This window comes from Micropterus salmoides, unplaced genomic scaffold (genome assembly GCF_014851395.1).
Source record: "Micropterus salmoides isolate LMB-PRFRI ecotype aquatic unplaced genomic scaffold, ASM1485139v1 Ms_hic_scaffold_831, whole genome shotgun sequence".
Classification (NCBI taxonomy): domain Eukaryota; kingdom Metazoa; phylum Chordata; class Actinopteri; order Centrarchiformes; family Centrarchidae; genus Micropterus; species Micropterus salmoides.
Window position 1 is genome coordinate 4071 of NW_024044606.1, and position 27391 is coordinate 31461.

Consider the following 27391-nt stretch of genomic DNA (forward strand, 5'->3'; position numbering starts at 1 on the left):
AACATGTTTATTCAACCCTTTGTGTCATATCCATATGCAGGTTTTCAATAAAATGTGCCCGAACAATGAAATAATGCAGCCTTTTGTGAAAATGTCCAAGGCGTTTTTCTCATGCATCCCCCTAACCAAAGCAAGGCATCTAAGAAGATGCAGTGGGGCTCCTGGCATGCCCCACACTGCCAGGGGGTCTTGTTATAGGCTCTGCTTGCTTACAGAGTGCTCAGAGTACTTGATAACATCTGCAGTCCTGTGTGCATGGTTTACTGTGTCCACAAGTCAATCTTCTGGTCTGCAGCCACTGTAATCTATATGGATGTGTTTCCAAAGTCACTCTAGATGATGATCATGCAGATCATGTGCTGTGAAATAAAGTCACAGGAGAGAGCAATTACACATTTAATCAGTAAACTTCTTTCTGTGTCAAAATCCAATGTAGGAAAACAGCATCTCCCCTGTAACCTGACTCTTGTATAAACATGCAGCTCACTGCAGACAGAAAAGAGGGGGCCAAAGTGTGAAAATGACGACAATGACGCGGCCCCTACGTATTCAGAGAGGAGCGAGCACAGCCGACACACAATGGAAGACAACATCGTCGATTCTAACTAAAACAGCCCATTTACGCACATACATCCAAAACAGCTGACAATAAGCTATAATGATTACACTTTATTACATTATTTTATGATAAAGATGTTATATGAAGATACATACCTGTCTCAAATCCATTTTTGATCGCGTTCCTCCACGGTAAACAAAAGACTTCAGCTTCGGCTGCTATGTGATCCGTCTCCCAACTTTGGCTCAATGCTTCTGCTGTGAAAACGTTTCCTCTTTGCCATTATGAAAGCACTAAAACAATAATAATAATAACGTTTATAAAGTTACTCCGTCGGCTTTCTTTGGCTTTCTCTGACTCCGATGCGCTCCGCTGCTGGTGTTTACTCCAAGACTGTCTCTGAGTGACTGCGCCCTCAATTCTGTAAAGGGCTCCAGAGTCCCTCTGATTGCCTAGAAGACGTCACGTTACCTTCCTCTGGTTGGGTAAAATGCAACATACCCCCAAACTTCCATTGGTCAATGCGCGTAGAATCTGCCTGAGACATCGATTTCATTGGCTTTTACAGTAAAACCTTTGCAAAACAAGGGAGGAAGCTATATACACAATCCCGGGATATCCTCAGGTATACGGTAAAAAAGACCGCATGCTCTATCATAAATCGTTTGGAAGTTATGATACCTTTTGCCAGATGATGACGTATTAGGCGGTACCGCCCAATCCGTTCCCAGAACTAGCTTTCTGTTTATATTGGCTGTTACACGTTCTTAGAGAATATAAGCAAGATACACAAATGACATAAGATTATGGACAGGTAAATACAGAGTGACATTTATAAATTAAACGGCATTTCAGACGATGACATGTAATACTTATTTTGTCCATTTAGGGAGCTCGGTTTACATGAGGATAGCTTTGATTCACCCTAAAACAATCTTCTGCTCAGGAGAATTTAGCTATTTAACCTTAAATTCAAGCTGGAAAATTAATCAAGTAGTATAGGATGACATTTCTTTATCATCATTTCTAAAGGAAGTGTCAGAAAGTGTTGTGAACAAAGCATTGGTTACAACATGAAATAAAGGTCAGGGATCCTTGCTGAAAATTAAAATCAAATCAACAACAAATATCACCAACATGGTAACATAACTACTCAAATGGAGTGGAGAGACCTAATTAAGTAACTTAAAGATGATTTAATTAAACAAGGTAATGACTGAGTTGAGGAGACAGTACTCTTTGTTTACACAAAGGAGTTCAGGGCAGTGTCTCCTGGTGTTCTGGAGTTCCTCACAAATTTACATTTGGCTGTGAAAGGAGAATATCCTTTGATGTGAGGTAATTAAACAAAGAGGAAGGTCAGTTGCCATGGTTACATGTGTGTGTGGGGGGGGCAGTTTAGGGTTTCCTGCCCTCTTTTACGAAGAGTTCCGATAGGCAGTTAAGGAGAAAGCTCATGAGTGTTTCTTTGTCATTTTAACAGTCAGGCTTATCTTGGCTGCTGCCAAAGGTGGCCAGTTTACAATCAACTGCCCAGAAATAAAAAGCGACGACACACTCTGTTCTTCCATTTCTCCTGTGTTGAATAAAAGTTACTGTAATGTTACGTTTGGAAGCAAAAACAAATTGGGTGAGTCCTTCTCCAGGAAGTTTGTATATATATATATATCTTGATAGTGGTTAATGCCACTGACTTTGGTACAGGTGATTGTGGGTTCGATTCCCAGGGCGGGGATATCCAGGTGACCCCTCAGGCAAGGTCCTCTTAGAGAAATGAGATCACACATGTGGTCTGACTTTTTTCTTCCTCACACTGTGTTGCATTGTGGGTATGAAGGCTGTGTTGACCTTACAGTAATGTGCTGTAGCAGTGAAGAGATTCAACAGTTGAGAGATGGATGAAAGTTAAGTTTCAGACTGTGAGCATGTGTGTTTAATGGATGTTTGTGGACACACACTGAGCCTCTATGTTACAAAGTGACTCACTGCAGCCCTGTGGTTCTCACAGTTTTGTCTGAATTACAGTTTATTCTTATTTCAACATGCCTGAAAACTACAGTCAGCCAAGCAAAACAAGATGACTTCATATCACTCAGGTCAGATCCTGTGTCAGGTCGGTGGTGCATGGAAGCACATGATTAACACCAACAATGGCAAACACACACAGAGACAGTGACACTTACACACTGACTCACATTCTCCGTTGAGAAGTTGCACCTTTTGTCTTGTTTTTACATTCTTTGTTGAATTCAGAAACCCAAGACTTGATGTTAAATAATGGAATTTAAAAAAGATTATTATCAAAAGTATAGTAAAACTATAGAAATAAATGAGGTGATGATATTTCTGTTTACTTTAGAAGTTATTATACACTGTATGCTGTGATTCTGATCTAGGAAACATTAAAGACATTCATAGCCAGTCTGCTGATTTTGTTTCTTTATTAAATCATTTAACAAAAGTAATGTATACATGTTGACAACAGGGGTGGACTGCTAATCTGGCATACCGGGCAAATGCCTGGTGGACCAATGGACCTTTTGGGGCCGGTGTAACGTTAATTATTTATTTATATAAATAACGACTGGCCCATAAAGCACAGACAGCGGACTATCGGGTAAATTTCTTTGCTGACACTGGGCTGGCCCAATAACAGCCTTACTAGCCCCCACTCCCTCCCCGCGATCTGTTTCATCAAGAAATGTTAATTAATAAATGAAAATGCTTTGAGAAAGGATTATTTGCACAATAAGAAACCTTGCAATGCAGGTATTTATAGCAGGAACATCTGTGTTATCCAAAAAAAGTAACTTTATCAAAAAATATAATAAGCTACGGATTACTGCATTATATTCTATTATAATTGTGTATTCTGAATTGTCACCCACCACCTGAATGTTGTATTTCCCTTTATATAAATAAATACATTACACCATAAAGTGGTGCAGATAATGTACTCCATGGCCACCTCTGATCACCACGGACTCCGTAAACACTGATCCTCGACACATACCACTCAGCTGGTTTGGGGGAATATTACAGTAGGTACACATGGAAGGATGGTGTATTGGTGAGGGTTGTCTGACCCAGTCCCAGTCCAGCCCTGGCTGACAACACCACATATGGAATGAATGATTCTTTGTAAACATATGCCAATATTTAGCAACAGACACTTAAACAAAGAGATTTGAAATTCTGAGTTAAGAAAATCACACATTAAACTCTATTAGATAAGAACTAAACTGTGTCTGCCACAGTGTGGCCTACATGTTGACATTCAGATTGAATGATCTTTTAATACTTTTTATACAATATTTTGCATCAAATACTTATATCTTATAATATCAAACAGATTGTGAATTCCAAGCAATCACTTATCCTATTATGACAATACCACATAAATATTGATTGTAAAATGTAATGTAAATATATGACATCAGATATTAAAAAAAAAAAAATTCAGATCATATGTGACAAACCAAAAAAAGTCAGTTTGTTGCTTTGATTAATTGAACTGTACATATTCTCAGTGGAAATATAATGACTTCATCTGTCACACAAGTCATAAATTCAAAGCCCCTACATTGGTTTAGAATATAAAAAAGTATTTTCAAATGTCCTCATCAACATTTAAACAAAGCAGATTATTTTTTAGTAAACAAGTTAAATTGGATCTCAGGAAAAGGTGTGGACTAAATGCAGTGATTTTCAGTTTTTTCTGTTTCTCTTTGACATATAAAACAAGTGATATCTAAATATCCATGAGGAGGATGAATGCAATGAGTAACGTGCACCTCTGTAACCACAAAGCATGTGTTCTCTCACTTGATGTTAAACGACTCTTTGAGGCTCGCTTCTGCTTGTTTATGTGTGATTGTTTTCCAAGTTTCAGGAATATCAGCAGGCTTTGCATTATATGCTTCAGCAAACTCCTTGTTGAACTTTGCCAGTACATATTTCCAGTAGTCTGATGCCTCTAAACTTACATCTGACTGGATTATCCAGTCTGGGAAAATATCTCTGTAGTTCTTGTAAGGGTGCCATTCACCTTTTGTAGCATCACAGCAAAAACGTGCCTCACTGTTCACCAAGGACGAGCATATGTCAATGACAAGTTTTTGTGTCGCATCACATTTGACTTGAACCAGACCCTGTGGCCAATGTAGTTTAGCAAAGTGCTCTCCATGTTTACTTGCCCCAGCGTCACAAGGAGCTTTGCAGAATGGACACTGTTTCCCACATCCAATAATTTTAGTGAAAAGCTCGCTCTGGGGCTTCACATGAAGATTTTCCAGTTTCATTTGGATGGTTTCTGTTTTAAACTTCTCTCTAAGAGCCTGTGCCATGTCCTTCACACACTCAGTGAGCCAGTAAGCAAACTGTTCCTGGTCGGCATTGCTCCGGATCATGAAAGCACCAAGAGCATCCTGGGAAATGACGAGTTTATCACCAAGTTCTTGACAGACATCTTCAACGAATGTCTTCACGTTACCACTCTTTTTTGTTTTAGCTTTGTTGATAGCATCATTTATGCTGTTGATACTTGACAGAACATGTCGATCCTCAAACTCAAAAACTCTATCACCCTTTGAAAAGTGTTTCTCTATTTGTTTGAGTGTCCATTTCTTTACATAAACCTCATATGAGCAAATGTAGCACTTATAGTTTTCAAAGTCATCCTTTGAGAGCAAATCCAATAAAACTGAATACTGGAAGAACATTCGTGTGCTGAACTGGAACCGTGTCAGCATTTCACCAATAATATCAGGACCCAATGAACGGTTGACAAAGTCTTCGACTGCAGGCCTCAAGCAGCGGCTTGTGAATTCTTCTGCCTTCTTCTGGCACTGGTCTCGTTCATGGAACATGTCTTTGAAATCAGCACGAAACTTTTCTTTGTTTTGATTCAGACATCTGTAAGGATCATTAGCACGTATGAAATCTTCATGCATTTTCTGAAACTGTCTGGCTGCAACTCCACAGATGTGCTGTTTCAGAGAAACTTCAAACTCAGTGGTCTTAACACTCTGACTGTTCTGCAGCCGCTCATCAATCATGTGTAGGATCTCCTGGATGTAAGTGTCATGGTAATTGTTTTTCCTTTCCATTTTTTCAGTCACAAACTGTGTGCAAGCATCTATGATGCTGTCAGCCATGTTCTGTGAAGCCATTACATGATCTTTAATGAAGAGCTTGCTGAATTTGTGTTTAAAATGGTTCCAATTTCCTTCCACTGTATATTTGAAAGGCATCAGTCCACAATCTTGCAGCCTTTGTTGACTTAATAACTGACATACATGACTCCCCTTCCATGATAGATTTTCTCTGAGGTAGTGGTCCACATTTGTGAAGATATTTGTGGCCTTCTGTTGAGGAAAAGAACTGTAAAATTCATTCACCATACTTTTCCACATCTTATCAAATTCTTGATCTAGTTCTTTGTCTGTCATCTGGACTTTTTTCCCCCGACATTCCTCAATCAGCTGACGCACTCTCCCCTCTAATTCTTTTGTGTGGTTTTTCTTGATTCTGTCAAGTTCTGTCATTCCCTGTCTGATGTCAGCTGCTGCTGTGAGTTGATTATATACAGAGCTCTCCATTTCTCGACGAAGGCTCTTTGCACTGATTGAGAATTCCTCTCTGTATCCTTCAACTAGATACACATGACCCTCTGTTTGCTCAAAGTACTGTTTCAAATTTCCAAGAATTTTTGACTCCCATTTAGTCAGCTCTGTGCAAGCTTTACTTTTCAAAAGAGTGAGAAGTTCTTTCATGTCAGATATCTCAGTTTCACAGCAACTGTGCCGAAATTTGAAATTCTTGTTTCAGCATTTGTAACCCATGTGTACATTTCTTTTTTGAATTCCCATTCCCATTTGTTGAATTCTGTGCACAGCCTCATGTATGCATCAGCCACTAGGCTGTTTCTGAAGCTGAAGATGAAGTTTTCATGCTTTACTGCATTCCACAGGCTTTCCATCCACTCTGTAAACTCCATGATGTTATTAGCAGATGACTCACACCTTCCCAAAATTTGGATGATGTTCTTCTTGAGCTCATAAACGGCCTCACTGTACCCTGCATTGACTGGTGCCATTGGTGGGTTTCCATTCCAGAGTCCAGGAATGTACCAGTTCCCAGTGTCGGGACTGTACTCCATCACATCAGTGAAGCTCTTGTTCTCCTCTTTCTTTTCCATCTTGGCTGCTGCCTGGGTCATCTCGTTTAGCTGCTGCAAGAGCGGTTTCCTGTCTCGTAAGTTGTTCTCATGGGCTGAAACATCTGACACATTCTGGTGAACAAACTGACATTTGGGCTTTTTGCCCACCTCTTTCATCCTGAGAAAAGCATGCACAACTATTTGTAGGATGTCCTTCATTTCTGTTGAATTCTCCATTGCAATATTGATGATGGTGATATCACTCAGCCCCACAACAAGTGTTGCAAGCTCGTTGTCGTGCTCATGGCTATTGTCCAGTTGAGCAAGCTCTGGTGACTTTAAGCCCTCAGTGTCAATGATCACCATGAAGTCACAGTTGAGTTCTTTTTTGACATCTTCATTGATTCTGATCAGCAACATAAACGCACCTCGAGTGCATCGACCACTGCTGACTGCAAACTGCACTCCAAACATGGTGTTGAGGAGAGTGGACTTTCCTGTGCTCTGAACTCCAAGAACTGTGACTACCAGTATCTTGCTCTTAGGAGACACCAAGTCATTGAGCTGAGAAAGAACGTCACTCACCCATCTGAGAGGTATGTTGGATGCATCTCCATCTACAAGCTCAAGGGGAAATCCATCAAGCAACAATTCAGCACATAGTTTGGGAAGATGCTGTAATTGTTGACGTGATGGGTCTGTTTCTGGAAGGGAAACTGAAGCTTCATAGATCTGACCCATTTCACGGAAGAAGTGTTCAGTCCCCAGTGAGCTGTTGGAAAGTTGTCTGTCAATTTCTTTGATCTCCTCTTTATTCTCAGAATTTTCGCATTTCTTTTTGTACTGCTCCCTGAGGCCAGACAGTTTTTCTCGAGACAGGTTATCGAGATTCATTCGCATCCATTTCAGGAAATAGCTCCTCTCTATCCCTGGGCTTGATATTGCGTTGATGAAACATGTCATAGCGTATGACATGTCACAAGAGTTCTGTTGTACCCGAAGTTTTATTTTCTGTATCTGAAGATCACTTTTGTACTTTTCTATGTTTTCAGACCCAACTTTTCGAAGGCGAAATTCTTCCTTCTCTAAGAGAGTCAGCTCCTTCCATATTTGGCCCTGCAAGGGAAGCTGAGCTTCTTTGTATTTAAGGGTGTCTTGAATTTCATCAGTGATGGCATCTGCATTTTTCTTGGCAGACTGGCACTCTGCACAGTCCTCATCCACCAAGATACCTAATTCATGGGCAATGTCAGCCATCTGCTCAATCCCCATCTTCATCTTTGTGTTCTCAACTACATTGCTGACTGTTTTCCGCAGATGTTTGATGAAGTCTGCATCATTCATGTGCTTAGCCTTCAAAAGGATGTTGCTGTTAGTCAAACCCAACTTTCTCGCTAACCTAGTAAGAGCATCTAAACTGAAGCTCTGTCTTTGGTGGTTGCCCACTAAGAAGATCTGTGCCTTGTGGTGTTGGTTGGTAAGCAGCTCGCGCTCAGAGTCCAAATTGTCAAAGAACACAAACACTGCCGCAGATGTCTGACACAAAAAAGAAAATTGTGTTTCAAATGAAGCAATGTCCCCACGAAGGTTAGCTACAGCTACAGGCTCACTGAAAATATCCATGTTTTTGTTCCCACAAGGAAGGTACCAAGTAACTTCAGTCAATCCATTGGATATTCTCCTTGAACTGTCCCCACACTCCATGTTACGGTGAATAAAGGTGTCATGGTACTGCTGAGAATTGCTCAGAAGCTGATTGAGGGTCTCAGACTTGGATAAGGAGCACTCACCCAGTCTCACAAATGATATCATTGGAATTTCAGAGACAACAATCCTGTCTTCAATAAAACCCTTGGACTCTGAAAGTGACTGAGGTCTGTATTTTTTCACAATGTCTCTCATGGCCCAAAGCATGAGTGTGCACTGCTTTGTGTCACAATTAGGAAGCAGCAGAGGCACAGAAAACTGACACATAGACATTTTGAGTGCCATTTCCTGCTGTACAAAACCGTCAGAACACAGAAAGAGAGCAGTGATTATATCAAGGGGGTTTATCACGTCACCTGAATGTAGACTATCAAACAGATCATCAAGATCTAACTCTGTATTTCCTGAAGCAGCATCACAGTTTGATTCACATTCTGATGTACATTTCACATTTCTAGCTGTCACATTAACCATCATCAGTTTCTTTAGAAAGTACCATGGAAGATCTGAATTACACTTGGCAGGTTCATCAGTAATGGTCCTCTCTTCAATCTGAAGGACTGTGCCCAGGGACAGCTTCTCTGTGTAGTGGTGCTCCAACCTCAGATCCTCCAATAAGCTCTCCAGTTGTGTCTCTGTGGATGTGAACATGTTTGTTATTTCCAACCAATCATAGGTGTTTTAATAAAACATGGATCCAAAGTTAAGTGACACATAGAGTAAATTGCTGAAATGTCTGTTAATGCTGCACAATGCACATTTATTTCATGCTGCTTTTGCATTTAAGTTGAAGTTAGCTACAAACCTCCAGACAATCTGCGTTTATGTTCATTCAATGTCATATATTGCATTGTTTAAGTTTTGCTGCCCCACAACACGGGCCTAAAGATGAAATGTTTGTCAGTCAGTTGTAAAATTATTTTTGCCCATCCACAGAACACTTTTGTCCAGAGGATTAGAAATGTCATAATAAATGTATTTCCCTAAAAAATGCTACATAAAACAAAATGTATAACAAGTTCCAAATAATAATGTATATATATCATAAAACACTGCAAACTGTGGATATCATCAAGTACAAGAGAGTGACATAATTTGATGTTTTTTTTTATTCGACTTTTAGACCAATAAAAAGTTCCCTTGAATTAATATTTTCATGGCAAGTCATCTTGAACAATTTCAGCTACTTTGTCAGTTATTAGATTTTTTGGGGGAGACAAAAGGTTTTATTGTATTTAAATTAGGTTTTGCAAACTGTAAGTTTGAACAACCCAGTATCTAAGAACATTGTCACACAGTATTCATGTTGTACTTGTTTGAGGTTATACTGATTCGATATATTAAAGCTATGTTTGCATTAGAAGACAAAAGCCTTGTCTGTTCATGTCACAGAGAACTTGCAAGGCCAGTGCAGATCTGTGTAGAAATCTCAGTAGAAAAGATTTGTTTGTTATTTTTTTTTGCAAGCAGCAAGATGTACAAATCAGATTCTTCCAATATAAATTTTAATCGAATCAGTCGTTTAATATTGGGTATTTCCCAAAAAGTCCAATACTGATACTAAAAGATGATTCAGTATTATCTGACACATTGAAATACGAACTGTAGTTTTCTAAATTCAGACCACCTTATTTTTCACTATTTAATCTAAATAGTGGCTCACAAACCCGACAACAACCACGTTTACTTTTGTTCTGTTATCAAGTTACGCACGTCATAATAATTAGCAACTGCTATGACCTGCTGCTGGCAACATTTGTCATTTTAACTGAAGAAAGCAAGGGTCAGTGCCAACTGAAAATGAAAAGCTATAAGCTGAATGTGTTGCACATGGCTCGTTAAGAAGAGAGGTGTTTATTTTGCAAACCTGGCTGGACGATTTCACTTACAATCAAAATCACAATAAATTGAACATTTCACCTCGATTACGATTACCGAACGATTATTTTGTTTTTGGATGTTGTTTTTTGCCCTTATATTTCACTAACAAGGTTTACAGCCAACTGTAAATATGCTCAACTAAAGCTGAGTTTATTTCTTCGTAGATTTCACAAATCCATTAGGCTATCTAAATGTTTTAATAAAGTTAATTTTTCTTTTGAAAAGCCCTTTGCTTGGCAAGTGCTTTTCTTAAGAATTGTAACTACTGCTACCTGAACACTAATAAGTATATAGCCTCAACAAAAAAAAAAAATAGCATTCAATTTTGCCTACAAACAATTCCAGCACACTCTTTCTTTCTAAAATCCCTGTGGTCCTAAGCCCAAATTTACTTCACAATGAACTTAGTGTATTTATATGCAAGTGTAATACAGAAAAAAAAGGGACTACTTGAAAGCATATCAAAAGTTCATCAAGTCACCAGGGCAGGATGGCAGGATCTGGCCCATCAAGGACAAAGATTTTTAACTGACTAAAAGACATCAGTCTCGGAGGCTGTGCTCGGTCCCGGCAAAGACAGGCAGGCTTGGCTAAAGTGGAGGGGGAATCACCAATTAGCCTAGCCTGCATGTTTTTGGACGGTGGGAGAAAGCCAGAGCCCCTGGAGAGAACCCACGCAGACACGAGCAGAACATGCAAACTCCACAGAGAAAGGCCTGGGACGACCAAGGTTCAGACCCATGACCTTCTTGCTGTGAGGCAACAGTGCTAACCACTGCACCATCATGCCACCTGTTAATTGAGATTTGTGTCTTTAAATTGAAGTTTGTGTTTGCATTTATCCATAGTATTCATCTATTACATAACAGTGATTTTTGGGAAGGACTTTGTGACTTAGTGCCTTATTTTTTAATTTTCCTTACTATGTTTATCTTACTCACTTGGTGTGCAGATTTTGTTTTTCCCTTCAGTTCTTCATAAACATCTTTGCAAGTTTTGTGTGTGTAGCATGAAGGGACTACAAACTTTCATTTAGTTATACAACCTTGTGTTGTATAATGATAAATAAACTACTGACATTATAGACTGTTGACTTCAAATGACGGCAGGGCACTGTGGAAATAACAATAATTACAATGCTGATAATAATAATAATGAATTTACTAGAAGCTACTCACATCCTGCACAACATTTAGTGGCTTTCTGCTGAACAATAGATTGCATAAAGCTGACCTTGACCACTTGCATCGTCAGTCGGTTGACAGTCACCCTTGCTGCCAGGCCATGGTGTTGATGGAGTGTCCTCTGCTTCCTCACAGTAAACTTCAATAAATGAATCTTCATCACTGATGTCCTTGACAAATGAGAAAGATATGATGTAAATGTGATAAATTAACTCATTATACCATATACATAATATTATTGACAGAATTTCTTTCGGATTTCTTGTATTTTTTGGAACTAGCAGTTTAGCTCCATGGTGGGTTCACCCTCAGACACTTACTCCACATTATTCAAACAAGTCTATAAGGTTTTATTCTCACAATATCCTACAAAGTTTAAAATGCGATGCAGCCTACTTGACTGCATAATTTTTCCAATCACAACAATCAACTAGAATCAAGTTAGAATTAGCTACTGTTTGTAAAAATGGAATCATGCTTTGTTCAGCTTTGTTGTCCTTGTGTTGAGCTGTGTCTATTTCTGTCTTTCAAAAAATCATACTTGGAACTATAAGCATATTGAGAGCAACCTAAAAAAGGAGTCAAATCCTTGTAGTGTACAGATGCTTGCCAGTTCAGGTGATTCGATTCTCATGACTGATTCTTGACAGACAGAACAGAACAGAACCAAAGATTCTACAGAAGAAAAAGAATTGCTTAAACAAATACACAGTAAGACATTTCAAGTTAGTTTAACTTGGAAATTGTAGGTTCACCTGCTGCCTTTGTTTCAAGTTCATAAAGTTTATATAACTACAGTGCTCTAGTTGTCTTAACATTGTTTTTTTTAGTTGTTCTTATAACTTGTTTCAACTTCATACTTTGAGTAAAAGGTTCAGTGTGTAAGATTGTGTGGCATCTAGCAGTAAGGTTGCAAATTGCAACTGTCTAGTCTATCAGCCCCCCCCACCACCACCAAAAGATCAGCAGAGAATAGCCATTAAATAGATGTAAATGTAAATGCTCCATACTTGTGTAGCGCCTTTCTAGTCTTTTCGACCACTCAAAGCGCTTTTACACTACATCTGCTTTCACCAGTCATACACATTCATACACTGAGCCTAAGTGCTCAAACGGAAACTAACATTCACACTCTTTGCTTCTCTTCCTCATCTTCAGGTGTGAGATGCTTGGATGTGTGTTTGACTGCTGTCCCTTCTCCTCCCCAAGTGCTCCATCGTTGGCGGAACTCCTTCTGTTTTGCTTGTCATTTATCCTCTTAATAATTAGATATATTAGATATATTAAGAAATTAAATTTACTTAATTATTCGGTGGCCTAAAACCATATGTTATTGTGACTTGGCATTATAAAGCACATAATAGATGAAGTTTATTGACAAGGGAAACACATTAATTTTCTCTGTGATTATGAACCATCGCCGAAACTGCTCGCCAACAACAATATCAGGCCCGCGGTCAGAAAAATATAAATAAATAAATACTTTGATAGCGGTGCTGAAATAGATATCATCAGGCACATTGCCTAACAGAAAAATCATTAACAAAAGCACATTGAAACCCACCTTTGCAGAAGAGACGTGCCCTCGGCAAATTAGCATTCTTGCATCCAGGAGTTCCTCCCTATACCATATGCGTTGGTATGCTAAATGATTTGTTCTGTAGATGTAGCTGCGCACATCGCTGCATATGCCAATGAATACCTGCAGTGCAGACACTACTTTTATACTGCTGGTTGAAAACATTTTCACTTTTGGTTTCCAAATGAGCATGTGTTTTCTCAGAAATGAAGCCTCAGTAAACTGCACAGATTTATTAATTATACTTTACTTACATGGATCTGGTTCCCCTTTATTTTCACCGTCACAACACATTGTCCAGTAGGCCACAGAATTGTCAGTAACCCATCATAAACCACTGCATTTTTGCACACCTGCAAGTTGTAGGCTGTGGTGTAACTTGGCTTTTGGATTTCTATAATTGAGATGTAGCCTAAACTGTATTTGTCAAGTCGTGATTTAGCAGCTGTGCATGTTATTCAGTCTCACCTGAAAGCAGGTTCTACCTCAATAGTTTTAAATCATTCAAATGTTCTCGCAGAAGAGAGTTCAACATTTCAATCACCTTTAGAAAAATAAAGCGATGGTAAAATTAAAGTGAGAATAAATGAAAACTGCTGTATGAAAGGTGCCATTTTAATTCTCTTACTGCACAGGCAGTGTTTCTCAGATTGTGGTATGTAAATTAATGTAGATTTTCTGCCCTCTGGTGGGTGTTACAGAGCACTGCAATGCAGCGACCATGCTGATTTGTAGCCTCCCAATCCACTGTTCACAGACACAAATACCAGCAGACTCATTTCAATGAGGTGAGATGTCTTCTGCGGATAATTGCAATACATCAGCACTTTGTAATAGCTGCATCAGTTTGTGATGAGGAAATGTATGTTTGTGACCTGTAGCCTATCATGATTATCAATTACTACTGCAGGTTTAAAATATCTTGCAAAACAGCAATTTTTCCATGTGTTTACAGATAATTTTGGGGAATAATATATAAATATTAACTGCAATTACTTACTTTTTTTAGTTAAATATGAAGCTATACATGAGATTTAGTTCAGAAACTATCTATTAACTAGGCAACAGAAGTGTTATGTAGCCCATGTTACTGCCTCCTAAAGTGCAATTTATACTTCTGCGTCGAATCGACAGCATAGCCTCTGCTTAGCCGCCTACCCTACGCCGTCACCTACGGCGTAGCCTGACGTGTACCTCCTCAAAAATGTAGCTACACGTTGAGTCGACGCAGACCGTAAGCTCTGTGATTGGTCGGCTGGGTAGCCTCGCAATGCCTCCGAGCTGACAGGAAGTGCCCGTGCTTTGAAGTAACCTTTACTAGCGGCCACAGTGAATCAATATATTTGACCCTCAAAACCTGAGCAAAATGACTCGTTTCACTATCAGAATGTGATCCATTCGGTTGATAACATTTGAAAAATCTATACCAGCCACCCATTTACAATTTTACCCTCATTCACGTTATAGCGGAGCGCTAAACCGGAAGTTAGCCTGCTCGGATGGCAAAAGTCAACACAGTGGACGCTGTAGCGCTACTGCCGACTGGCGTTTGGAGGTGTTATTACAGATTGACGGACACACAGACGCACAAGTATGCCTGGCGTAGACCACGTAGACCCTAGGCAGGAGTATAAATCAAGCTTAAGCTATCAGCAGTGGACTCCAGGGGAGGGACTCTCTTTTACATTTATGATGCTTGGTGCTCAAATGCTGTCATGATGGAACCTGTATCCAAATGTCCGACTTCTTATGTGAGGATCATCTTGTTCCTGCTGTTTAAAATCACTTAAAATCAGTGGAGGAGGCCCCAGAAACTGATGTTTCTCTCTCTCTGTCATTTTAACACTACCTCATCATGTTGTTGCTGCTTTTTACATATACCACAGAGCAAATAAAAAGAAACTGTGCATATACCTGTTGCCTATGTATAGACCTTATTAAACTACTGTAGATATTGTTTTATTTATGTTAACTTATTTACAGTTAGTTATCTGTTAAGTTCTGTGTGTAGGCTAGCATTAATCAGAGCATTCAGTTAAAATCAGCAGGGGAGGCCAGTAGAAACAGTGCTCTCTCTCTCTCTCTCTCTCTCTCTCTCTCTCTCTCTCTCTCTCACACACTCACTCACTCACTCACTCACTCACTCACTCACACAAAACACACACACACACACACACACACACACACACACTCTGCTACATTAGATGTTAAAGGACAAAGCACCGACCAACCAACTATGATTCTCCGCTCCCTTTCAGCACTCCTTCCTTCACACAACTCCTAACAATGTCACAATTTCAAAGTACAAATGTGGAGCTTACAAATCAGCCCTCTTATGGAAACTAAATTTCCCTGAACTCTTGGCAGATAATATCTGGTCAGGATCTAATAATTCCTCATTCCAAATAAAATTAAAGAAGTTCTTATGGAAATTACAACAACCTTTTCTTTAATTGCACTTATTGTCAAGAATTCTGAATAGAAGTTGCTCTTTTGACTTTTCAAAGTTTTAACACATTAACACTCATATTAGAAGACATGGTCTTGTTTGCTTTCACATTTGGTCTGGACCAAGTGAAAAAAATTATACACTGCTGCATTTTAGTTCTGGTCCGGTTCATGTTCACACTGCAGTTTTACAAACGAACCAAGAGAAGTAACCATGACGTTACACAGACCTACAGGTAACTTGTTGATTGGACCGCTTTGGCGATTGTCATTCTGCATCATCAGGACCCACATGGGGAACTCAAACTCCGGTGACTGACAGACCTTTGTGCAGCCCTTTCATGAATGGTAGCCTAATGTTAGGCCGCAGATCGACTGCATTGCCTGTTATGAATAATAACGTGAAAACAGGACATGTACAATAATAATTCGGGGCTTATTCGCCTATAGTATACTGTGGTATCGCTGTCACACACTTTTTATGGACTGACAGGGTAAATGGAGTACTTGCCCTCTTTTTTTTAAAACAGATTTTAACGTATTAATCAGGGAAATACCTGCGCTGACAAGTAGGCTATACCTTATAAAATGATTTTCATAAACATAGTGGCTTATACAGATAAATTATAAGATCGCTGAACACATTTCTCAGTCAGCAGATGGATTTAGCTTGCCGCTTGTTTGGACCGCTTTTGGTGCGCACCCCAGTGGGATTGCTGCATTCACACCTGCCCAAAACGAACCGCACCAAGGGGGAAAACCAACTCTAGTGCTATTCAACCAAACTAAATGAGGCATATTGACTCAATACCCATTAATGATTCTCTAAAAATATTGTAAATATTGTTACAGCGAATATTGTTACCAAAATCTGTGTAAACACCACACTTTACAATTACTTAAGTTCATTAGCAATTTCTCAGCAAGAACAGCTGCTCTGTTTAATTAGGAGTGAGCTTTTTTTCTTCATAGTTTTACTGTAGCAGTTTGAAAGACAGACAGCTACTCAGTGCTGTAGTGTTCTTCTGACTAGAAATCATTGCCATCATGCCAGTATCTCCGCTGCCCCCTCTCACATGAGGGCCCTGCATAGTCAACACCAGAACCTGCCACTCCCATGACCCCACCCAGCACGGTCATGGCCGCACAGATACCCCAGACTACGTCTCATACGCCTTAAATACGCTGAAGACAGTTCAGCCGCCAGTTCCTTCACCTCCACTCCTGGTTCCAACCAGACATCGAGGCTATCCCAGACCAGAATCAGAAGGAGCTTTATTGCCTAGTAGTGTTTTACACATACGAGGATTGCTTTGGCAATAAGGTGCTACGTGTAGGCAACCATACAGCTGACATAAATACGTAGAGATATATACATGCGGAATAAACAGCACCTTCCTCCACTTTCCCAATCAACCGCACCAGCCATCAGCATCACCACCAGGACTACCACGGCATAGATCCATCTCTCTTCCCCCCTGGCACCACCCTGCCAAGCACCAATAGCCCTATCCTCAGTTCCATATTCCAAGCACCACGCAACCCACCCACATGACACCAACCTCTGCCTTCGTTTTGTCAATCTGTCATTACCAGCACTTCCCAGGCTTCGCCCATACACCCGGATTTCCTTCTTTGAGCATTTCTGAGAATGGTCTATCTTACTCAGTATTCAAAACATTATTTCTCTCCACACAACCACATTCCAATAACATAAAGCTTCCAACACACTGAAATATTGATTAAAAACAGTCAATATTCCTATGACCAAAAGCACTCCCATGCTTACAGGCCACAGCTTGCAAACAGAACATCACACAGGGCTCTTTCTCTCCATATTGAAGAGACAAATCAATACTATCCTGCATGTCCGTGCAGCTCTTATGGGTCGATAAAGACAGCCTCTGCCAAAGCAAACTCTTCTTCTCTACTTCAATCTGACGACCTAAACAAAACCTGTCTGCTAAACCGACCTCACCAAGATGGCGGCCTGCCAGACGGGCTCCGTTGACACTAAGGACCGCCGTTCTTGGACGAAAAACAGCTATAACAGCGAAAATCTAATACCTGTACCAAGAGGTTAGTCCACTCCCTTTCAAGCCTCCTTCCCAAGCTCACATTTCTCCGTACATTCCAAACGATCTCCCCTGCTGTCACACTGTTGTACCAAGCACCTATTTCTCTCTCTCCATTGGACACATAAACTCCCCCATCCGCATCATCCCACAAGGCAACAACCATACCAACAATTTCCGTTCAATCTGTTATTCTTTTGGGGGTTCATAAGACCATAAGCCGCTTATTGAGACGAGCCCCCACCCTGAATCTCGACCCCACGGGTTCCTAGCCGCTCCGACCCCTTCATCTCTCTTCCCCTTCATCCCTCCATCCTCAACTCAAAATGTGATGATGTTCAAAACATTGATAACCCTTATTTAATTATACATTGCACAAAGACAGCTTAATAAATGTTGAAGCTTGAAAATTTTATTGTTTTTTGAAAAATTTAAGCCCATTTTGAATTTGATGAACACCTTTCAAAAAAGTTGGAACACTAGCAACAAAAAATTGAGAAAGTTGTGAAATGCTACAAGCACAGACCTGGTGGAACATCTCACAATTAATAAGGTTAAATGGCAACAGGTTTGTAACATGATTGGGTGTATAAAGAGCATTCCAGTGAGCCTGAGTCTTTCTGACATAAAGATGGGGAGGGGGTTAACACTCGAAAGGCCAGGGAATGGAGACCAGCGAGTGGATTTCCAGGCGGGCAGTGAGCTGAGCACAGAGACACAAAGCAAGTGATCTCACAAGAGACAAAAAACAGAATATACAACTCGAGACTTGTAGGCCACAGCACAAATACCACTGAGGTAAGCTGACGCTCTGGTGACAAGTGAGGTGAAGAAGCGAGTTGATGTACTGCAGAGTCTTGATTAGTGGAATCTGGATCAGGTGTGTAGGTGGAGGTGGAGAGCCAGGCCCAGAGTGAGAAGCCACGCCCAGACAACACAGAGAGACAGACAGACAGACTAACAGGAGACACAGGAAGAGAACATAAACACAAGGGGTCGGGGAGGAGGACTGCAGACTCATAACAGAGAGAGAGAGAGAGAGAAAGAGAGGGCAAGAGAGGGACAGAGAGAGAGGGACGGAAGGAGAGAGAGAGGGGAGGGAGGCAGCCTACACAATATACACAGAAAACATTAATGACAGTAAAGGTAATGTTGCTATAGACTGAATGAATTATGATAGCAACAGCAGCCACCTATCAATCATAGTGACCACGGCCGTAATAACTTTACGGCTTAATATAATTTAAACTGTAATAAAAAAATTCACCCCCCTAACAGTTGTCATGAAGGGTAATATTAGAAATATACATTAAAAGCGTTTTTTGAACCTGGCTGTAAACATGTTCTTTACTGCTAAATGTTGGGAGTTTTAACATGGGGGTCAATGGAGACTGACTCCCTTCTGCAGCCAGCCTCAAGTGGTCTCGATGAATTGCAGTTTTAGTTACTTCTGGATGGCTTCAAGAACAGAGAACAAGAACCTGAGCCCTGGAGCAGATGTAAGGGCATCTTCCAGTTTCTTTATGGCTTCATCATGTTCATGTTGCCAATGCCATTCATGGTCCGCAGTAGCTGCCATTATGGTTGACTGACCAGGGATGTACTGCATCAGATACTTTATCATGCCAAGCATATGCTGTAGTCCTGCTTTGTCAGTGGGTGGTGGTCTCCAAATGTTTTACAATTGCGTTGCTGGAAGACTTGATTCCAAAAGGCAGACGTTTGAACCGGTACCGCCTCCATGGAGTGTTGAAGGTGCACAATAGTGATAATAAAGAATTGCAGTAATCCAGCCTAAAAGTAACAAATGCATGGACTAGTTTTTCAGCATCATTTTTAGACAGGATGTTCCTGATTTTCGCAATATTACGTAGGTGAAAAAAGGCGGTCCTTGAAATTTAATGTGAGACTTAAACGACATGTCCTGATCAAAGATAACTCCAAGATTCCTCACGGTGGTGCTGGAGGCCAGGGCGATGCCATCAAGGGAAACTATATCTTTAGATAATGCGTCATGGAGGTGCTTAGGTGTTTCAGTTTCATCTGAGTTTAACATTAGAAAATTACAGGTCATCCAGGTTTTAACATCCTGAAGGCACATTTGAAGTTTAGCTAACTGATGAGTTTCATCTGGCTTGATCGATAGATATAACTGAGTATCATCTGCATAACAATAAAAGTTTGGAATATTTCCTGATAATATTGCCTAAAGGAAGCATATATAAAGTGAAAAGGACAGATCCTTGTGGAACTCCATGACTAACTTTGGCGTACATGAAGGACTCATCATTAACATGTACAAACTGAAATCGATCTGATAAATAGGACTTAAACCAGCTTAGAGCGGTTCCTTTAATGCTAATGAAATATTCCAGTCTCTGCAATAGGATCTGATGGTCAATGGTATCAAATGCAGCACTAAGATCTAATAAAACCAGTACAGAGACAAGTCCTTTGTCTGATGCAATAAGGAGGTCATTAGTAATTTTCACCAGTGCTGTCTCTGTGCTATGATGAGCTCTAAATCCTGACTGAAAATCCTCAAATAAACTATTGCTCTGTAGAAAGTCACACAGCTGTTTAGCGACTGCTTTTTCAAGGATCTTAGAGAGAAATAGAAGGTTAGATATAGGTCTATAGTTGGCTAAAACAAGGATCAAGTTAGGGCTTTTTCAGAAAAGGTTTAATTACAGCTACTTTAAAGTACTGTGTACATAGCCTGTTGATAAAGATAGATTGATCATATCTAGTATAGAAGTGCTGACTAAGGGTAAAACATCTTTAAGCAACCTAGTCGGGATGGGGTCTAAGAGGCAGGTTGATGGTTTAGATGAAGGAATTATTGAAGTTAGTTGGTAAAGATTGAGGGAAGCAAAGCAGTCTAAACATATATCTGGTTCTACAGCTGTTTCTAAGCTGTTTCTGAGTTTAGAGATAAGTCGGTGCCAGTTAAGGGCAGGTCTTGGTGAATTTTGTTTCTAATAGTTAGAATTTTATCATTAAAGAAACTCATGAAGTCGTAACTACTGAGAGCTATGGGAATACCTGGATCAATAGAGCTGTGACTCTCTGTCAGCCTGGCTACGGTGCTGAAAAAAACCTGGGGTTGCTCCTATTTTCCTCTATTAATGACGAGTAGTACGCTGCTCTGGCATTACGGAGGGCCCAATTCCTCTGAAGTTTCCGCGATATTTGCTTTAATTTGTGAGTTTCAGTATTATACCATGGAGCTAACCGTCTTTGTTTTATTATTTTCTTTTTTAGAGGGGCAACAGAGTCGAGTGTCATTCGCAGCGAGCCTGCAGCACTATCAACAAGATGATCGATTTGGGAGGGACTGAAAATAGCATAGGAGTCCTCCCATACTTTGTGACTTGATAATGAATCACTAAATAATTTAGAGCTGATGTAATCGCATCCTTAAATTTAACTACAGCACTATCAGACAGACATCTTGTATAGAAATTTTTGCCCAATGGCGTGTAGTTCAGCAATACAAACTCAAAAGTTATCAAACAGTGGTCGGATAAAGAGGGATTCTGTGGGAACACTATTAAATGTTCAATTTCAATACCATATACCAGAACAAGGTTGAGGGTGTGATTAAAACAGTGAGTCGGTTCATGAACACTCTGAGAGAAGCCAATGGAATCTAACAAAGAGATAAACGCAGTACTAAAGCTGTCATTCTCAACGTCCACATGAATATTAAAATCCCCTACAATAATAACTTTGTCCGTTTTAAGGACTAAAGTTGACAAAAACTCTGCTAATTCAGATAAGAATTCAGAGCACGGACCAGGTGCTTGGTACACTATAACAACTATAACAAAAAGGTTGCAGTGATTTCCAACTTGGGTGTGAAAGACTAAGAACAAGGCTTTCAAATTAGTTATAATTTAGTTTAGGTTTAGAGCTGATTAGTAGGCTAGAGTCAAAGATAGCTGCAACTCCACCTCCTCGGCCTGTGCCTCGAGGAATGTGAGTATTAATATGACTGGGAGGGGTGGATTCATTTAGGCTAACATATTCTCCATCACCCAGCCAGGTTTCAGTAAGACAAAATAAATCAATATCATAATCTGATATTAGTTCATTTACTAGTACAGCTTTAGAAGAGAGAGATCTGATGTTTAAGAGTCCACATTTAATTTTCCTATTGTTTTGCACTATTGCTCATATGGTTTAAATTTTGATGAGGTTTTTATGCACAACTCCTCTTCTGTTTACCTTTGATTTAAATAATTTCGATGGTCGGGGACAGACACCGTCACTATAGGATTTTCACTAAGTAACGTGTGTTAGACTGTGACTCTGTGTAGGGTTTTGGGTGGGTAACTGCTGAATTAGAAGGGCAGAAAAGTGTGTTAGACTGCGACTCTGAGACCTCCTGGTCTCAACTCTGGGTTGTCATGGATTTGGTCCACTAATAAACTTGAACAGATTTCTAGAAATGAGAGCTGTGGGATAGATGCCGTCTCGCCGAATGAGACCAGGTCTTCCCCAGAAAGTCTGCCAATGATTTACAAAGCCCACATCGTTTGCTGGACACCACCTCGACAACCAGCGGCGGAATGACGACATGCGGCTATACATGTCATCACTGGTCAGATTTGGCAGGGGTCCAGAGAAAACTACCGTGTCCGACATTGTTTTTGCATATGTACACACCAACTCAACATTAATCTTAGTGACCTCCGATTGGCGTAACCGGGAGTCATTACCGCCGATGTGAATAAAAATCTTACTGTATTTATGTTTATCCTTAGCCAGCAGTTTCAAATAAGACTCAATGTCGCCCGCTCTGGCCCCAGGGATACACTTAACTATGGCCGCTGGCTTTGCTAACTTCACGTTTCTCAAAATGGAGCTGCCAATGATCAGAGTTGGTTTCTCAGCGGGTGTGTCGCTGAGTGGGGAAAATCTGTTAGAAACGTGAACAGGTTGATGGTGCCCCGTGGACTTTGAATGCTTACGACTATTCCTCCTTCAGACAGTCACCCAGCCCCCCTTTCCTGGCTGCACAGGGGATGCCGGGGGACGGCTACCAGAGGCTAACTCAGGCCGATCCGCACCGACTACCAGGGACTGCCTAGCTACAGTAGCTAAAGACTGATTTACCAAGGTGCGGAGGCGGACTTCTAAATCACTGAGCCTCACCTCCATGTCTACAAATAAACTACACTTCTTACATGTACCACTACTGCTAAGGAGGCAGAGGAGTAACTGAACATCTGACACACCGAGCTGGAGAAAGTAGGAGAGAGAGAGGAGAAGGAGAAGCCATCGCTAGCGTCAGCTACCAAAACTAACAACTATGAGACTGAACAGCAGTCACTAAAAGATGGAAAGAACTGTGAGTGCTTAGGCAAAATTACTGTAAGAATAAGTGTTTAGCGGACAGTTGGCTGCTGTAATCTAACAAATGTAACTGGTATTTAGCGAGAATGTAACTGGTATTTAGCGAGAGCAGCACAACATGGTACTAACACACAAGCACTGGAAATGGAAATGAGTTGACACGCTTACCGCAGTACATCAGCAACCTTGAGTCAGTCAACCGTCAGCAAGTACCCACATACAGTACCATAGTGAATGTGTAAAGACCCTGACCTGTTTTCTAGGCTGTGGGAGTGGAGTGAACTGATAACTAAGTTCCAAATGTTAAGTGAATTCTATGTAGTAAGCTTATGGAGTAGATCAACCTGCATCAGAATGGGATGGGCTGAAGTAGTTTGGGTGTGAACTGAACACCCTACATAAACACTGGGATTTGTGCTTCCAAGGGGACAAAAGAGATTGGCTGTGCTGCCATCAACATGTGAGTTTTGTTGGCGTTGCTGTAAGTTTAATGAGTTATTTTCCTTAAGTCTTTTTGTTTGAGTTATCTGTGTACTGCAGACCACTGTAAATAAAATTACCACCTCTGGGAACATAAGATGTTTGAGTCTGCCACCTACTTCCTTGCTACTCTGGCCAGGCTACATCACAATTATATAAAACTATAGTAAGGCTATATAAATAAATGAGGTGTATTATTTCTGTTTACTTTAGAAGTTATTACACACTGTATGCTGTGATTCTGATCTTGGAAACATTAAAGACATTCATAGCCAGTCTGCTGATTTTGTCTATTTATTGAATCAGTTAACACAAAGAAGTAATGTGTACATGTTGACAACACCACATATTTAATGAACCTTTATAACGGTAAAAAGTTGGCACCAGATTCTTAATTGCGAAATAAACAAAGATTTGAAATTCAGACTTAAGAAAATCACATATTATACTCAATTAGATAGGAATAAAATGTGTCGGTCATGTGTAGCCTACATGTTTACATTCAGATTGAATGATCTTATAATACATTTCAGAAATAAAAACAGATTGTGAATTCCAAGCAAACAATCGCCAATCCTATCCTATTAAAATTAAATGTAAAAATGTGACATCAGATACTTCACAAAAACAATCAATAAAAGATTACATATCAGATCATATTTGATTAAAGAAAGAAAGTCACTTTGCTGCTTTGATTATCATTATACATATATATTAATATTATATATACATCTTCTCAGTGGCAATATAATGACTTCATCTGTCACAAAAAATTTATATTTTTATTAAACATGTTAAAGTGATCTCAGGTTAAGGGGAGGACTAATTGGAGTGATTTTCTTATATTTTCTGTTTTGTAAGCCGCAGTTATAAAATATGTGTCTGCTGATAATATCTTCAACCATGTCATCTTAAACATGGCATGTTCCTACTTGTGATTTTCTTCTCATCATATAAACAAGTGAGATCAAAATATCTATGAGAGGATGAATGTAATATGTGCACCTCTGTAATCACAAAGCATGTGTTCTCTCACTTGATGTTAAACGACTCTTTGAGGCTCGCTTCTGCTTGCTTACGTGTGATTGTTTTCCAAGTTTTAGGAATATCAGCAGGCTCTGCATTATATGCTTTAGCAAACTCCTTGTTGAACTTTGCCAGTACATATTTCCAGTAGTCTGACGCCTCTAAACTTACATCTGACTGGATTATCCAGTCTGGGAAAATTTCTGTGTAGTTCTTGTAAGGGTGCCATTCACCTTTTGTACCATTACAGCGAAAACGTGCCTCACTGTTCACCAAGGACGAGCATATGTCAATGACAAGTTTTTTTGTCCCATCCCACTTGAATCTACCCAGACCCTCTGGCCGATGTAGTTTAGCAAAGTGCTCTCCATGTTTATCTGCTCCTGCGTCACAAGGAGCTTTGCAGAATGGACACTGTTGCCCACATCCAATCACCTGGGTGAAAAGCTCGTTCTGGGGCTTCACATGAAGATTTTTCAGTTTCATTTGGATGGTTTCTGTTTTAAACTTCTCTCTAAGAGCCTGTGCCATGTCCTTCACACACTCAGTGAGCCAGTAAGCAAACTGTTCCTGGTCGGCATTGTTCAGGATCATGAAAGCACCAAGAGCATCCTGGGAAATGACCAGTTTATCACCAAGTTCTTGACAGACATCTTCAACGAATGTCTTCACGTTACCACTCTTTTTTGTTTTAGCTTTGTTGATAGCATCATTTATGCTGCTGATACTTGACAGAACATGTCGATCCTCAAACTCACAAACTCTATCACCCTTTGAGAAGTGTTCCTCTATTTGTTTGTGTGTCCATTTCTTTACATGATCCTCATATGAGCAAATGTAGCTCTTATAGTTTTCAAAGTCATCCTTTGAGAGCAAATCCAATAAAACTGAATACTGGAAAAACATTCGTGTGCTGAACTTGAACCTTGTCAGCATTTCACCAGTAATATCAGGACCCAATGAACGGTTGACAAAGTCTTCGACTGAAGGCCTCAAGCAGCGGCTTGTGAATTCTTCTGCCTTCTTCTGGCACTGGTCTCGTTCATGGAACACGTCTTTGAAATCAGCACGAAACTTTTCTTTGTTTCGATTCAGACATTCGTAGGGATCATTAGCATGTATGAAATCTTCATGCATTTTCTGAAACTGTCTGGCTGCAACTCCACAGATGTGCTGTTTCAGAGAAACTTCAAACTCAGTGTCTATCTTAACATTCTGATTGTTCTGCAGCCGCTCATCAATCATGTGTAGGATCTCCTGGATGTAAGTGTCATGGTAATTGTTTTTCCTTTCCATTTTTTCAGTCACAAACTGTGTGCAAGCATCTATGATGCGGTCAGCCATGTTTTGTGAAACCATCACATGATCATTAATGTTGAACCACTGGCAGGCTTTGTGTTTTAACTGGTTGCAAATTCCTTCCACTGTATATTTGAAAGGAATCAGTCCACAATGTTGCAGCCTTTTTTGACTTAATAATTCACATGCATGACTCCCCTTCCGTGATAGATTTTCTCTGAGGTACAAGGAGACATTTGTGAAGACATTTGTGGCCTTTTGTTTAGAAAAAGACAGTTCCTTTACTGTTTTATTCCACATCTTATCAAATTCTTTGTCTAGCTCTTTGTCTGTCATCTGGACTTTTTTCCCCCGACATTCCTCAATCAGCTGACGCACTCTCCCCTCTAATTCTTTTGTGTGGTTCTCCTTGATTCTGTCAAGTTCTGTCATTCCCTGTCTGATGTCAGCTGCTGCTGTGAGCTGATTATATACAGAGCTCTCCATTTCTCGACGAAGGCTCTTTGCACTGCTTGAGAATTCCTCTTTGTATCCTTCAACTAGATACACATGACCCTCTGTTTGCTCGAAGTACTGTTTTAAATTTCCAAGAATTTTTGTCTCCCATTTAGTCAGCTCTGTGCAAGCCTCACTTTTCAAAAGAGTGAGAAGTTCTTTCATGTCAGATAACTCAGATTTCACAGCAACTGTGCCAAAATTTGAAATTCTTGTTTCAGCATTTGTAACCCATGTGTACATTTCTTTTTTGAATTCCCATTCCCATTTGTTGAATTCTGTGCACAGCCTCATGTATGCATCAGCCACTAGGCTGTTTCTGAAGCTGAAGATGAAGTTTTCATGCTTTACTGCATTCCACAGGCTTTCCATCCACTCTGTAAACTCCATGATGTTATTAGCAGATGACTCACACCTTCCCAAAATTTGGATGATGTTCTTCTTGAGCTCATAAACAGCCTCACTGTACCCTGCATTGACTGGTGCCATTGGTGGGTTTCCATTCCAGAGTCCAGGAATGTACCAGTTCCCAGTGTCGGGACTGTACTCCATCACATCAGTGAAGCTCTTGTTCTCCTCTTTCTTTTCCATCTTGGCTGCTGCCTGGGTCATCTCGTTTAGCTGCTGCAAGGCAGTTTCCTGTCTCGTAAGTTCTTGTCATGGGCTGAAACATCTGACACATTCTGGTGAACAAACTGACATTTGGGCTTTTTGCCCACCTCTTTCATCCTGAGAAAAGCATGCACAACTATTTGTAGGATGTCCTTCATTTCTGTTGAATTCTCCATTGCAATATTGATGATGGTGATATCACTCAGCCCAACAACAAATGTTGCAAGCTCGTTGTCGTGCTCATGGCTATTGTCCAGTTGAGCAAGCTCTGGTGACTTTAAGCCCTCAGTGTCAATGATCACCATGAAGTCACAGTTGAGTTCTTTTTTGACATCTTCATTGATTCTGATCAGCAACATAAACGCACCTCGAGTGCATCGACCACTGCTGACTGCAAACTGCACTCCAAACATGGTGTTGAGGAGAGTGGACTTTCCTGTGCTCTGAACTCCAAAACTGTGACTACCAGTATCTTGCTCTTAGAGACACCAAGATATTGAGCTGAGAGAGAACGTCACTCACCCT

The 27391-nt window shown here is 40.3% G+C and overlaps 2 pseudogenes; both read right to left on the minus strand.

The window, feature by feature from the left end:
• Positions 1 to 2981: 2981 nt before the first annotated feature.
• LOC119894656 lies at positions 2982 to 13207 on the minus strand (annotated as a pseudogene).
• A 10599-nt stretch (positions 13208 to 23806) lies between these two features.
• LOC119894655 lies at positions 23807 to 27385 on the minus strand (annotated as a pseudogene).
• Positions 27386 to 27391: the final 6 nt, after the last annotated feature.